Source organism: Podarcis filfolensis, assembly GCF_964270895.1.
Source record: "Podarcis filfolensis genome assembly, chromosome: 1".
Classification (NCBI taxonomy): domain Eukaryota; kingdom Metazoa; phylum Chordata; class Lepidosauria; order Squamata; family Lacertidae; genus Podarcis; species Podarcis filfolensis.
The window spans coordinates 102,994,263-103,010,244 of record NC_139604.1 but is presented as its reverse complement, the minus strand read 5'-3'; positions in this window follow the sequence as shown (position 1 = coordinate 103,010,244).

The following is a 15,982-nucleotide window of genomic DNA, read 5'->3' as shown; positions in this document are numbered from 1 at the left end:
AATGCTGAATAATAAGAGGGAATCTCATTGTTTCTGCTCTGCACAGCTGACCTTTTCTTTCAATAGGAAGCCACTCTTTTATATTAAGAAATGATTTGGAACATGCTCCGTTCCTATACTTTTCCAATATGCCAAGGTGTGCTACATTTCTGAATAAACAGGCTAATGAGGGCCGCAACCTTAAACACACATGGTTTGTTACAGTTGCATCCCTATATTGTAGAGATGATATTGCAGAGGCGGCCCCCGTTTACACGGGCTCAATTTGTGTGCAACCATGTATACGTGCATCATGTCGAACCCAGAAGTGACCTGGAAAGGTCATAAAGATGTCACTGAAATGTCACTCTAACAGGGAAGAATGGGAGCAGAACCAATCCCCTGCTTCTGGGCTTTCTTCCTCTTGTGGGGCTCCCCGCTCGTGCCTCCCCACCACTCTTCTGCGTCCAGCAAGTCCATGACAAAGGTGCATTTGTTCATAAGAGGTGGGGGAGCTTCAGAATCTGATTTCCCCCACCCATGATTGTATCAGTCAGATTTTGGTAAAGAAGACTGGGGAAAGAACAGTTAAAGAATTGGTATGCCATAGACCTGTTTATTCCCAACTTTATGGAAATCTACACAGAGGCAGCTTCTCAAACCCAGACTTTCACCTGGCAATGTCCACTCAATTGCATGGACATTGACGAGGTGGGGTCAGTAGTGTGCCACTTGCTGGAGGCAGGGCCAGGGGCACAGCGCTGTTCTTCTCCAGTCATAGCATGGATCCCCCTTCATGCCATTAGGAAGATAGGAAGGTGTCTTCTATCAAGTCAGACCATTGGCCTATGAAGCTCAGCACTGTCTATACCAGTGTTTCCCAACCTTGGGTCTCCAGCTGCTTTTGGACTACAATTCCCATCATCTCTGACCACTGGTCTTGCTAGCTAAGGGTGGTGGGAGTTGTAGTCCAAAAGCAGCTGGAGACCCAAGGTTGGGAAACACTGGTCTATACTGACCGATAGCAGCCACTAAGATTTCCAGGTGGGGTTCTCTCTGAGCCCTACCTAGAGATGCCAGGAACTGGACCTTATATCTTCTGCATGCAAAACCCTTCCTATACAACGGCAACTTTCAACATTTATTTATAACTGTTTGGCTCAATACTAATTTACTAGCTGCCTCGATAGTTCAGGCAGAATGGTGGTATAAACCCAGCAGATGGATAAATGCAATTAAACGGTGCTAGCACCTGCACTTTCCATTATAAAATTTAAAAACTGCATTTTAACACCAGTTGTTACAATTCTAAAAGTTTTATTGTTGTTCAGATATACACATGGAATGAACATACACACAGAGAGTGCCGTATTTGAAGCAAGCACATAGTCTGGCCGCATATCTTTGATTAAGACAATGATTCTGTAGTGGGCAAATCCCTTACAAAATGGGAGCTGATAAGTATAGCAGTTACAGTGTATCTAATTCATTAATATATTGGTGTGAATTACACAGTAGCAACACAACATAATTGCCAGAAGACCAAAGCTCTTACTAAAACATATGTATTTAACCTTGGCATTATGAACCATTCAAATCCTGAATACAAAGCAACAGACTTATGTTTGAATTTTCATTGTCAGAGTATCTTAAACCTCTTCATTTCACAACTGACAGTGAAAGCATCAAGCGGTGGTTCAAAGCCCTTTTACCATTGACTCATTCATAACGCTCAGTAGCAGAAATCCTACATTTGTGATTTAAATTTCCTACATGGTGTATAATTGGCAATGCCACTTGATCCTTCTGGCACTGCCTTGCATTTTGTTCATCAGGCAATTCATTTCAATTTCATTTAGATATAGACTTTGGAAAAGGAAGAGATTTTTCTTTTTAAAGAAAGAAAAATAATGAAATAACAAAAAGACTAGCTTTTGTATTGCAAATAGTAACAAGCATTTTTCTAAGAAAAAGAGAGAGAAATGGAGGTTCACAATAACTGTGAATAATCCATTTGTTTCAAGAGAGAATTTGCTACACTTTATGTAGAAGAGTTGTGAAAGATCAAAACTAAGCAGCTTCGAGGTGGATTTGATTAGAGCATCCTTGGCCAACATGGTGCCCTCCAGATGTTTTGAACTAAAACTCCCATCAGGCCAGGCCAAAGGAGCTGGAAAAGACAAAGGGCATAGATGCCATCTGGAAAAAGAGAATGAGGAGCATTGGTTTACTAGTCTGCATTTTACTAGACGTTTTGAGGCATTCTTCCCCACCATGTCAAGACTATTACCAAGATGGTGCTGACAATAAGGATAACTATACCAGGGGTAGGCAACCTAAGGCCCATGGGCCACAAGCGGCCCACGGGGATCGTTTAACCGGCCCACAAGCTGCCCCCGAACTGAGCCGCCCGCTTGGCAAGTCCCTGCGTGTTGCACTAAACTGGTGTAGCACAGCGCAGGGATTCACTTCCGTGGCGCCGAAAATTGCATCTGCACATGTGCAGATTCTGAAAATCGTGTCTGCGCAGATGCTGAAAATCGCAGATGCGCACACGATCCGGCCCACAGAGGGATCTCTGCTGGAGTGAACTGGCCCAGGCAAAGTAAATCTTGCCAACCCCTGCTCTATACAGAAGTTAATATTCCACCTGTTGTAAACAATATTATGGGTTGGGAGAGTCAGTCTGAATGAAACCCTGGTTCCCCTTCCAAACCTGGGGTCCTATATCTATGAGGATAGAATGCATAGTGGGATGGTAATGGCTTTATTTGGCTGGCTAGCTAAGTACCAAAATTTTGCATAACCTAAGAAGTTGCTCTGTGCCACAGAACAAATGGGTAGGCCCCCTCCCCTTGCTGCTAGGTCAAACAATAGCTCTCTCTCTGTGTGTGTGTGTGTGTGTGAGAGAGAGAGAGAGAGAGAGAGAGAGAGAGAGAGAGTGCTGGAATAGCTGAAAAACAGAAATAAGTTTGATCTGTGCTACACTGGGGGCTCCTTTGAAAATGATGAAGCAAGATCTGTTGGGGTGTTAATGCTGTGAGCCCTTCCATTCTATACTCCAGTTGTATATATGTACGAACAAAACCATACATCCTACTTCATAGTTTCCACTGACCTTCACTCCACAGAAACCAAACCTTGGATGAGCATTTAAAATGCTTGGAGTTTCTCATCACTCGATGGTTTGGGTGGAGCATAACATCTTACAGAAAGGTGGCTTTTATATGAAGTATGTATGTTTTAACTTTTGTTTGCTTTGATAGTTTTATGAAGTACGAGTTATTTGTTTGTAAAATTGGGGACCCACCACAGACGATCAGGAGAGTGTCTATTGCCAACTGGGGAAAATAGAAAATGCCACAGCTGTCGACATCTTTGACCTTGCACATATGTTCAGATATGTGCCCAGGCCTGTGTCTTGGCAAATAACAAAATAACAAGAGGGTGTGGCATGATGGCAGTGGCCTTTCTGAATGTCGGAGGCAGCCACTGCTCATCACCTCATCTCACTGGTTCTTGCAGGCTCCTCCCACCATTGCTTGTTCCACCAAGCCTGGCTTCAGCTAGGCATAGTAGCACCAATTCAACTCAGCTTTGCACCTGCCACCTGCTGACTTGCTCTCCTGCACTCACATCCTGGGTCCAATCCATGCTGTTGGATGAGGGATATAGCAATGCAAAGGGGGAGCAGCTACTGCTTCAGGTGTTGAGTGGCTGGAAAGAAAGGAAACCCATGGGTGCTCTGGTGCCCACAAAAACATGCAGCTGTGATGGCATATGCCACAACCCCACAAGCAACTGATGCTTGAACACTCTGCATAGCAGCTGTAAATCACTATTAAAAGGATTCCTCTCTATTGGGTTATGGCAGCCAGCAATTACTGAGGTTTTGCTAATTAATTCCAGAACTTAATAGCTGCCACATTTGTTCACCTTTTAGAGGATCTGTCGCAATTATTATTAATTACTATTTATGACATGCATTTGACGCTCTATACAAAAGAAGAAGAAGTCTCAAAGCGGTTTTGCAAGATAAAATACAAACAGATAAAATCAATTAAAGACCACGCACTTAACAATACAAAATCCCTAAAGTGCTCATCAGACAACACAATACGGACAATTCCCACCCTACCCTACTAAAAGATGGACACCATAGTTGAGGCAAACCCAACTACCAAAGGGTTGGGCAAATAAAAATGTCTTATTTGGAGGCCTAAAAACTGACAGTGAAAGTGCCAGGTATGTTTCCATGAAGAAAGCATTCCACAAATTGGGGGGGACGACCACTGAAAAGGCGTGTTCACGCATGGCCACCCTCCACACCTCCCTCAGATGAGCTATATGGAGAAGAGCCCTGATGAAGGATCTGGGCTGGTTCATTGTTAATGGTTTCTGATCTTGAAAGCCTACCAGAGTGGAGGATGCATTCCTTTTAGTGAGAATAAAATAACAACAACATCACCATAACCATCAATGTGTATGGCACTTAATGGAGTACAAGAGGATATTGTCCGTTGAGGATGGAACTAGTCATTATAGAAGATTTCCTGCTGCCACCAAAAAGAGCAGCCCCATCTCTCACACATTGTCTAGTGAAAGATGGTGCATCACATGGCGTCGTTGTTCTCAGGGTTTCCTCACCCCTGCTGCACTTTGCTGGCTGAAGAAGAGTAGGGGCAAAGAAACTTGAAGCAGCACTGTGTATATGCAGTTTCTTTTACAAAATATAACCAGAGAGAGAGGAAAAGGAAGAGGCTGAGATCTGAGGCTACTGTTTTCCATGGCAGCCCTGCATTTCCAAGACTCCTCCTAATAACAAATTCAGTGAGTGAGTGCTGAGGGGCTTATAGCCAAAATGAGATCACAGAGGAACTCTGAGATTTCTAGACGTACCCCAAAAAAAGTCTTTAGAGAAAAGGAACCTACGGAAGCAAAGAACAACCACCCCACCCCAAATCAATTGAGTGAGGACTGAGCATTCTCTGTGACCATAGAGTATTGAGTGTGTGTTGCAGAAAACCACAATTTGGAGGAAGAGGAATGCATGGGAGAGAGGGCACATGAATGCCTGGCTGGAAACCTGAATATTCCATAATGTCACATTTTGCTGTAACATTTTGTAACAGCTAATTCCACCCTCAGAGATTGAACATTATTGTAACAGCCTGTACATTTTTTTTTTATTCCTATATGAAAAGGAAAAATCCATTGTTGCATGTTTAGCTTGTCTAGGCCTGGCATTAGGTGTTAATATGTTGGGTGAATATGGCTGTGAATACTGCCAGGCCTCAGTAGGACTCATTTCTGACCCAACCCTGAAAGCCTGTTGGAATCAATGGCAACATATGAGCTGGGCCTTCTGACTGTTCCCTCACTGTGAGACATGGAGCTACAGGGAACCAGGCAGGGAGCCTTCTTAGTAGTGGCACCCTCCCTGTGGAATGTCCTCTCATCAGATGTCAATGAGATGATAGAACCTTTAGAAGACATCTGAAGGCAGCCCTGTTCAAGGACATTTTTAATGGTTGATGTTTTATTGAGTTTTAATTTCGTTGGGAGCCACCCAGTCAGATGGATGGCATATTATTATTATTATTATTATTATTATTATTATTATTATTACTATTAGAAACACCATGAGAAAGGGTTCAACCAAGCCTAGAAACCCACATTTTCAAATTAGCTTGCAGACTAAGACTTCCCTACCTTTTTCACTGCCAGAAGATGGCAGGACAGGGTTCAGGAGCTTGCAGGAACCTGGGGGTAACCAGATCATATTAAGCTCCTAATATTGTAATTGGTAGTGTGGAATTGGCCTCAGAACAATATGAGCTATAGCAAACGCAGTTCTGAATCAAACTGAACTCCCATCGCTAAGAACCACTGATCAGCTCAAGCAAAGCTATCTTGCCCCGCTGTATATGCCATCAAAGGTTTGCTTAGGATTGGAGCCAAGACTAGCCCACCCATGATGGAAAGTGAGTCAACCACCTCAGACAGGCTCCATAGGGGCAGCAGATCTTTATTCCCATCCCTTGTTTCTGATGTAGAGCTTCATTCACCCCTTCTTCCCCTGCAGGGAGGGTGAGCGCCATTTTGTGATTTGCCTCAGGTGCCAAAATGTCTTGGGCCAGCCCTGCTTGAAGCAATCAAACTTTGCAGAGAACTTTGAAAATAAATTGTGGTCTTTAATGCAAAATGGTTATCTATTTCACCGTTAAGGCATTTTCTGATTTGGAAAGAAATGAAAAATTGATATGCTCTTTTTCTTGCATGTCTATAAATCTCAGGATGACAAACAATTCAGTCTTGGTTTGCTATCTTTTCTCTTAACCTTTCCCCCACAACTCCTGTATTCTGTATTGTATTCTGCTTCTAAAGTGATACTTAGTTTTAAGTAGATTGCAATTTAAGTTTTAAAGAGCTGTAATAGATTTCCTTGGATGAACAAAGCAGTAGTTATCAAGGGCAATGCCTGTAGGGACTTTTGAGATGCAAGAACTGAGTAGACCTGTCTCTTTAGGTTTCATACAGATGGTGCTCATCTCTTTAAGATGGCAGTTGTGTAACTGAGATACAGCCCATACAATTGGGGATTTTTAAGTGTAGGCAAAGGCGGGCAGCGCCAATTTCCAAAACCAACAAAGTGAAGTGAATCTCAAAAGGTGCTAAAACACTTCTATGCTGAAGCACTCCAGAAAGTTTGTTATATCTGATGAATGTTGAATATAGCATAACTTTTTATCACGAGCAATGGTCACTTCAGAGTTCCTGTGAGAAGATGCATTTTGCTAGACAACTGCACACAGTATTTCAAGTGTGGTGGTCGTAAAGGTATTATGATATTGGCAGGTCTATTTTCAAATAAAGAATTAAATATAATGGCAGTTGACAGGGGCATTGATGGTGCAAGATTTTTCATGCTCCATTTCCAAATTATCAAAGTTGTTGTAGAGAATTGATTTGCAATCCAATTTAATTTTTTTTGTCCCCCCCCAAGAAATGAAGCTGTTTTGTAGAATTTATCCCATTATCAGATCCAATATTTATCTTTATCATATGTTATTACTGAAATCATATTTCAAATGGATGTGGGATGTACTTACAACAATGTGGCAACTGAATTTCGAAAGGAAATACAGATATACAAGGAGATATTTGAAGAGTGAAGGAACAGAATAACAGAATCGTTTCACATCTCTTCATATCCCCAATATTCATTTATATTATGAGGCAAATCAATTAAGACAATTTGCTATTAGTAAAGAAAGAAAAGATTAAAGTGTGGGTAAGAATGCAAAATGATTGTCAATATGGTATCCTGGGAGTGGCAGCTTTTTTCATTAATAAAAATCTTAAGAATCTAGAATAGGTGTAATTACAATTTTCAAATCTAGATGGAAGCAACTGGTTCCCAGTCATTTACTCCCTTTTTATTATCTACTTTTCTATAACAAGGATAGAATGCAGATTATTATTATTATTATTTAAAGTCAATAAACAGATTATATAGGATTAGGGCTTTCTATAATAATAATAGTCTGCCTACAACAAAACAAGAATTCCAAGAAATTTCAGATAACAAGAGAACTCTTGGTTATAACTTTGGCAGGTTAGTTCCTTTTTTAGCAAAAGATATAATTAAACAGCAATAAAAAGAGAATTAATGTCATCTGAAGCCTTGATTGTGGCACGTGATTTTAGTGCCAAAGGACAGGTCACTCACGTTTATAGAATATCAACAAAGTCAGATACAAGTGATCTAAAAGGATTACAGAAATGTTGATAAAATAGTTTGTTATGATATTGACTGCATCAAATGGGAAAGAATATGGAACAAGGTGCGTATGAAATCAAGCCTGACAAAGATTCAAGAATCTCCTCTTAAAATAATCACAGGTAACATTCTACTCCAGGAATTTTATCATGCATTAACCCTAGTCCATGCTGGTGCTGGGGGGGGGACATATTTCCACTTATGGTGGGAGTGTCACCCAGTGGCAGCATTTGGAGAGATGATGTTCATATGAATTAATTTCATAATAAAACAAGAATTGATATCAATCCCTTTGTCAGCGTTACTGGAGATATGAGATGGGCCAAATGAAGATGGCTTAGATAACAAATTGAGTCTATATTTATTGTTAGGTGTCAGATGACCATCACAAGAAGCTGGAAATATTCAGAGTGATTAAAATAATAACTTATGGCATAGTCAAATCTAGTCCATAGTTATTGCTGAAAAAATAACTCAAAAATTAAGGGATACTAGAGGACAAACATTTTCATTTTATTTTCATTTATGTGGCCAAAAAAATATTTTATACATTAATGCTATCATAATGATTAAGGCCTTAAATGATAATTTTAGGTTATATATTAGTGACTAAGTTTTAATTTATATATTTTTTTAACTGTTGCTATATCTGTATTGTCCCTGTTATACCTAATTGCAAATTCAAATGTTTTATGACTTCCTTGATATTGTATGTGGGCTGGAACTGGTCTGTGACCGAAATAATAAAATTCATTCATTAATGACAATAACAATGATCAAATCCCTGCAGTGAAATATGCTACTTCTCGGCTTTAGGTAAGAATATCATAAGGCCTTGGGACACAATCCTGATATTTATAAATAAAATATACCTTTAAAAATGTTACTACCCCCCCAAACACCAGTAATAATATTTTTTCCCAGGCACTGTGAATGAAATTACTCTAATTTGGATTTTGTGCGCGCGATTAATTTTAATTTTCATTCAACTTTATTTCCATTTCTTTATTTTTGTATTCCATTGAAGCATATGTTCTTGTTTAAATGAATAAAAAGATTGTTAAAAGCCTGTCATGTAGGTAATGTTTAGTCAGAAGAAAAGCTGTCAAAAAGTTAAGAGGGGGAAACTCAAAGTGCCCTCTTCTGGCAGCTGGTAATAACTGCTAGTAAATTTGACTTAATTGTTGAAAGTTACTTTGTATGGTGTCATGCAACAGTACAGTCATCTTATTAGATAGAATTTACCAGTTAATTCTTGCTATGTGGATGCATTTTTTTTTTAAAAAAAATTGTAAATATAGCTAGCCTGCTGTACACATAAATGCCTAAATGTATCTGGGGTTGGTGGAGGTGGGGAACAAAAATATTTCTCCAACCATGTACAGTTGTACCTTGGAAGTCAAACGGAATCTGTTCCGGAAGTCTGTTCAACTTCCTAAACATTCGACTTCCAAAGCGCGGCTTCTGATTGGCCGCAGGACGCTCCTGAAGCCAATTGGAAGCTGCAGAAGCCCCGTTGGACGTTTGGCTTCGAAAAGAATATTTGAAAACTCACTTCCAGGTTTCGATCATTTGGGAGCCAATTTGTTTGGGAGCCAAGATGTTCGAGATCCAAGGTACAACTGTAATACCTTACGTCACTTCATTCTGTCACTTATGAAGCTAGACTGGCTGGATGGAGAGCTACTATCATGGAGCCCTGAGCAAGACACATAATAATGCGCCATTTTCAGATTTTACTACTAAAGTAGAGACATCACCTTGCCAACAAAGGTCCGTATAGTAAAAACTATGGTTTTCCCAGTAGTGATGTATGGAAGTGAGAGCTAGACCATAAAGAAGGCTAATCACTGAAGAATTGATGCTTTTGAATTATAGTGCTGGAGGAGACTCTTGAGAGTCCCATGGACTGCAAACCTATCCATTCTTAAGGAAATCAGCCCTGAGTGCTCACTGGAAGGACAGATCGTGAAGCTGAGGCTGCAATACTTTGGCCACCTCATGAGAAGAGAAGACTCCCTGGAAAAGACCCTGATGTTGGGAAAGATGAAGAGCACCAGGAGAAGGGGATGACAGAGGATGAGATGGTTGGATAGTGTTCTCGGAGCTACCAGCATGAGTTTGACCAAACTGCGGGAGGCAGTGGAAGACAGAAGTGCCTGGCGTGCTCTGGTCCATGGGGTCACGAAGAGTCGGACACGACTAAACAACTAAACAACAACAAAAAATATGTACCAAATTTCAGCCTTCTGAAATTGCCTTACAGTTTATGAAACAGTGAATAGGGGAAATGCAGGCAGTAGTGTTTAAAACCAAGGCTAATTTGTAGTCTTCCAAGTGGGCTACAACTCTGAATGAATTCACATGAACCTGACTATTCGCTATAGTCAATGAAGGGGGTTGGAAGCCAACGAAGGTCACAAGTTAGTCACCCAGGGAAAAAACTCTAGCGGCCCATAACAAGGTATTGAGCTTGTACAACATTCTCACACAATGTTCTTCAGCTGAATCAAAACTATTAATGTTACTTATTTATTTCATAATATTTATACACTGCTTATTGTAAATAAAACCTCAAAACGGTTTGCAAATATGATAAAACAGTAACATTTATCACTATGGGGGAAAAATAATTTAAAACCTTTTGAAAAGTTAAAAATAGGCAAATATGCAGGCAACTAGCATAGAATTACAGCGTTTACTAAAATGCTTGGGATTCCCATATATATTCCATTTTGGATTGCTTAATGGTCACATAACAAACACCAATGACCTCAAGATGAGTGATTGCTCTTTATGCCTTGGGACGGTGGAGGAATCCAATAAAAGAATGGATGAATCCTGGCAAACTGGAGGTGCTGTGGGGGAGCAATTCCCTAGTCTAGATAACTGGTCAATTGCCTGCTTTGAATAGGGTTGCGTCCCCTAAAGGAGCAACTTCGTATCTGCAGGTGCTCCTGGATCCATTTCTGTCACAAGAGGCCCAGTTGACCTCAATGGCTAGGAGTACCATTCACTTCCTTTGGCTGGTAATACACTTTTAGTCCTTTCTGCAGTGGGATAGCCTGTCCACTGTTGCACATGCCCTGGTAACCTCCAGATTGGATTGCTGAAATGTACACTATCCATGGAATTGCCTCTGAAGTTGACCCGGAAGCTGCAGCTTGTGTAAAATACAGTGACTTGACTGGGGCATAATATTACCACTTTGCTACCCTGCTGTTGAAAGAACTGCACTGGCTGACAATTAGCTATCAGGAAGGAGTGCATGGACCTGTCAATTTCGATTTTCTTAGTTTCTCATTTTCCCTCAGTTCACATTTTTAGTGTGACTTTTTCCCAATAAACATTATGGGAAAACAATTTCCCCATATGTAGTGCATTTTTGGGTGTTGTTTTCACTAAAATGTGCATTTTTATGCACAGTTCATTAATTTTCTTGTACGCATTACTTTGCTTGACAACTGCATCGCAAAATTCAGAGAAACGCAAATTTCAAAGGATGGCTATGTCTTCGTTTGTGTATTGTTTTGCAAAATGTGAATTTGGTAAGTTTGCCTTGAAATTTATTTGTTTTATTTCAGGTAGTAGCTAACAACTGACTCTCAAAGAGTAGCTGTTTAGGGACTTGGAAGATTAGATAAATAATATCTCAGATCTTAGGAGAAGCTCATTCTATACTTTTCTTAGTTCATCAGTATAACTGTTGAAATATGTTTCTTTTTAATTACATGCTTGTAGCTATGGCAACTATAAATATAATTACTCTCCGTTCTTAAGCTTCAGCATAGTGATTTCCTTTCAGCAAAGAGCAGTAAAAATAATCCTTCTTTAGAACTCTGGACTTTTTCTCTCCTGAATATCCCTTAATTAGTATGCCATAGGATTAGATCCAGTTATAACTCTTTTGCAACTACAAGAAACCAAATAACTAATATTGAACAGATTTGGGGGAAGGGACAAGGAGGGGTGTAAAATCTCAAGTTTGCTGCTTAAACACTCTGGTAGGAATTTGCTGCCATCTTCAGGCTTTCAGCAAAATGGATTTTGCAATCCCAAAAATGCACACCTTATTCTTCAGATTATCTTCTTGGAAGAGGATGAGCAAATGTAATTTTATTGCTCCCAAAACATAATACAAGAAGCAAGAATGAAACAGCAACCACAGCCATATGCCTTATTTCCAGTTAGAATAACTCATATTTTATGCATATATTAGAGCAAATTTAATTCTAATCATGCCATTCACAAAGCATTTCTGCAAGACACTTCCCACTGATTTCAGTCGACAGCAGCAGTGCTCAACAGATTAAGGCTCCCTGAGAGTAAGCCCCATTGAATTCAGACTTTCTTCTGAGTAGCCATGGTTAGGATTTCAGCCTAAGCCCCTAAAGGTGGTGAATCAGCATAACTTTAGTACTCCAAAGAGTATTAATTAATGGTTCCTCGTCATCCTGGAAAAAAGTGACAAGTGGGGTGCTGCAGGGTTCTGTCCTGGGCCCGTTGTTGTTCAACGTCTTCATAAACGACTTGGATGAAGGAATTGAGGGGATGCTCATCAAATTCGCAGATGACACCAAACTGGGAGGGGCAGCTAATGCCACAGAAGACAGAATCAGAATTCAAAAAAGATTGGAGAACTGGGCTCAAGCGAACAAAATGAATTTCAACAGGGGCAAATGTAAAGTTCTGCACTTAGGCAGAAATAACCAGATGCACAAATATAGGATGGAGGACACCTGGCTTAGTAGGAGTACATGTGAAAAGGATCTAGGGGTCTTAGTGGACCACAAGCTTAACATGAGTCAGCAGTATGACGCAGCAGCGAAAAGAAAAGAAGAAAAGAAGAAAAGAAAAGAAAAGAAAAGAAAAGAAAAGAAAAGAAAAGAAAAGAAAAGAAAAGAAAAGAAAAGAAAAAAGCTACTGGCTGCATCAACAGAAGTATAGTGTCCAGATCAAGGGAAGTAATAGTACCACTTTATTCTGCCTTAGGACCACACATGGAATACTGTGTCCAATTCTGGGCACCACAATTTAAGAAGGATGTTGACAAGCTGGAATGTGTGCAGAGGGTGGCAACGAAGATGATCAAGGGTCTGGAAACTAAGCCTTATGAGGAGCGCTTGAAGGAGCGGGGTATGTTTAGCCTGGAAAAGAGGAAACTGAGAGTAGATATGATAGCTTTCTTCAAATAACTTGATTGCTAGCACATGGAAGTGGGAGCATGCTTCTTTTCTCCTGCTCTGGAGTGTAGGACTCGTGGCAATGGCTTCAAGGAGATTTCAACTAAACATTCGAAAAAACTTTCTGACAGTAAGATCTGTTGAGCAGTGGAACAGACTCCCATGAGAGGTGGTGGACTCTCCTTCCTTAGAGCTTTTAAAGCAGAGGTTGGATGGCCATGTGTCATGGATGCTTTAGCTGAGATTCCTGCATTGCAGGGGGTTGGACTAGATGACCCTTGGGTCACCTTCGAACTCTACAATTCTATGATCTTCACGACCATCAAAGAAGATGCAGCACATTTCACCCTTCTTACAAAGATCCAGAGATTTCATAACTTGATCTTAGATCCTCCTCACTTTATTGCGATCAACTGCAAGTCTCTTATCTTCTTCAGTGATCAAGCCAACATCCATTAAGATGGCAGTGGTGATGGCTAACACCATATCTGATGCTCTGCATAGCAACATTATGTATTTCTAACGTGTCGTACTCCATCTTTTTATTAGAAGTGGAGGCGTACTTTATTTTCCTAATGTCAATCATAACTTCCATCATTTCTATCTTGGGCATCAGCTATTTATTCTTCATTTTGATTAGCAGAGAAAATTGTTTCATTTGATGGTATTGAAGCATCCTGCTTATTTCTCTGCTTATATTCAGCAAGCCTCCTTGTCTTGTCTTCTTGCCGCTTCCGCTTTTTGACTTGCCTGTTATGCTTAGGTATAGGCAGACCTGTAGCAATTTCAGCCTTTGCTGAATGGGGAGGGTCAATAATAATAATAATAATAATAATAATAATAATAATAATAATAATAATAATTTATTATTTGTACCCCGCCCATCTGGCTGGGTTTCCCCAGCCACTCTGGGCGGCTTCCAACAAAGATGAAAAATACACTAAAATGTCACATATTAAAAACTTCCCTGAACAGGGCTGCCTTCAGATGTCTTCTGAATGTCAGGTAGTTGTTTATCACTTTGACATCTGATGGGAGGGCGTTCCACAGGGCGGGCGCCACTACCGAGAAGGCCCTCTGCCTGGTTCCCTGTAACTTGGCCTCTCGCAGTGAGGGAACCGCCAGAAGGCCCTCGGAGCTGGTCCAGAGTGCTGCCACCATTCCTACAACCCATGTTCAGCTACTGTGCTCAGTAGGCCCCATTGTTCTTGCAGGAGGGGTTCTCTGAGTTGACAGAAGCTGGTCTGTGGTCATACGTTTGTATGTTTGTGGCTCTCATTCTCCAGGCACTGCTTCTGGCAGGCAGGGTTGGCAGTGACCTAGATGTGTGGGTGCCTCTTTGGGGCTATGTTTCGCTAGCACCAAGCGACTCCTCTGCTTCCTCCCTCCATCACCCTTCCTTGGGGGAGCTGAGTTGGCTGCATTGTCCTGCCGCAGCTATCCTGGAACACAGCCAGTGCTCCATCTCTGTCATAAGCTTAATTCATCAACAATAATGAACATATTTAAAGTTAAAAAACAAACAAACAGCATTGCAACCATAAATTGCTGTTCTTCAGTGGTTCAGTATCAAAACCATTACAATACAGTGGTACCTCAGGTTACATACACTTCAGGTTAAAGACTCCACTAACCCAGAAATATTACCTCAGGTTAAGAACTTTGCTTCAGGATGAGAACAGAAATTGTGCAGTGTGGCAGCAGCAGAAGGCCCCATTAGCTAAAGTGGTACCTCAGGTTAAGAACAGTTTCAGGTTAAGAACAGACCTCCTGAATGAATTAAGTACCTAACCCGAAGTACCACTGTACACACATACTGACAGTAATTCATTAATATTTTTGGATTTTAAGACCCCAACTTGATGGGTCTGGTTGCTGGGTTTTGTTGTAGGTTTGATTTCCTTCTGTTCCCCCCACCCCTTTGGCTAAAACACTGAGCAGGAGCACTCCATATTGCAACCATTTGTTACAGGTCACACTTGCCTCCTGTGGTTGTCCGTCAGGGAGGGAGGGGGGTAAGAAAATAGAGGTAGCTAGACACTGAAGCTGCTTCTGCAGCCACCTGGTGGAAAAACTGAGCCTTGGGGAAGTGTCAGCAAGGGATCGGGGAGAGACAGTTTTCAACCAAGCTGCTTGAGTGAAGTATTGAAGGACTCTGTACTTATTGCTAAAGGTAAAGGTAAAGGACCCCTGGACGGTTAAGTCCAGTCAAAGGCGACTATGGGGTGTGGCACTCATCTCGCTTTTCAGGCCAAGGGAGCTGGTGTTTGTCCACAGACAGCTTTCCGGGTCATGTGGCCAGCATGACTAAACCGCTACTAGCACACGGAGGACCGTGATGAGTGCCAGAGCGCACAGAAATGCCATTTACCTTTCTGCCGCAGCGGTACCTATTTATCTACTTGCACTGGTATGCTTTCGAACTGCTAGGTTGGCAGTAGCTGGGACAGAGCAACGGGAGCTCACCCCGTCACAGTGATTCAAACTGCCAACCTTCCAATCAGCAAGCCCAAGAGGCTCAGTGGTTTAGACCACAGAGCCACCCGCACTTGGCTCAAGATAGGCTGCCATAACATCTGCCCATCTTTGTCTTCTAGAACAAGGTGGAGGAGCCAGAAATCTAAAGCATGAAATGCAGATCTTAAACACATTTCAATACTGAGGGAAGTCATCATTATGCAATTTGTAATTAACCAGATACTTAACATGTCCATAGTGGGCACTGTGAAGTACAGTTATGTGGACACAAATACATGGGAAGGGTAACAGCTCAGTGGTAGAGCACAGAAATACTCTGTAAGCTGAATGCCCCAGGTTCAAGGCTTCTCTTGTATAGGATACCAGCTTTTAAATAATTCTATGCTTTATACACAAACACAGAACAAGGTCAAGGAAAATGGTGTTCTTCATATTATATGAAGATAGGTCTAAAAACAGAAAATCATCCATGTTTAAAGAACAGCATTTTCAGGCTCAGTTAACATTTTTACAGGTTTTTAAAACCATAATCACTAGAAAGGTGAATCATATGTTTTCC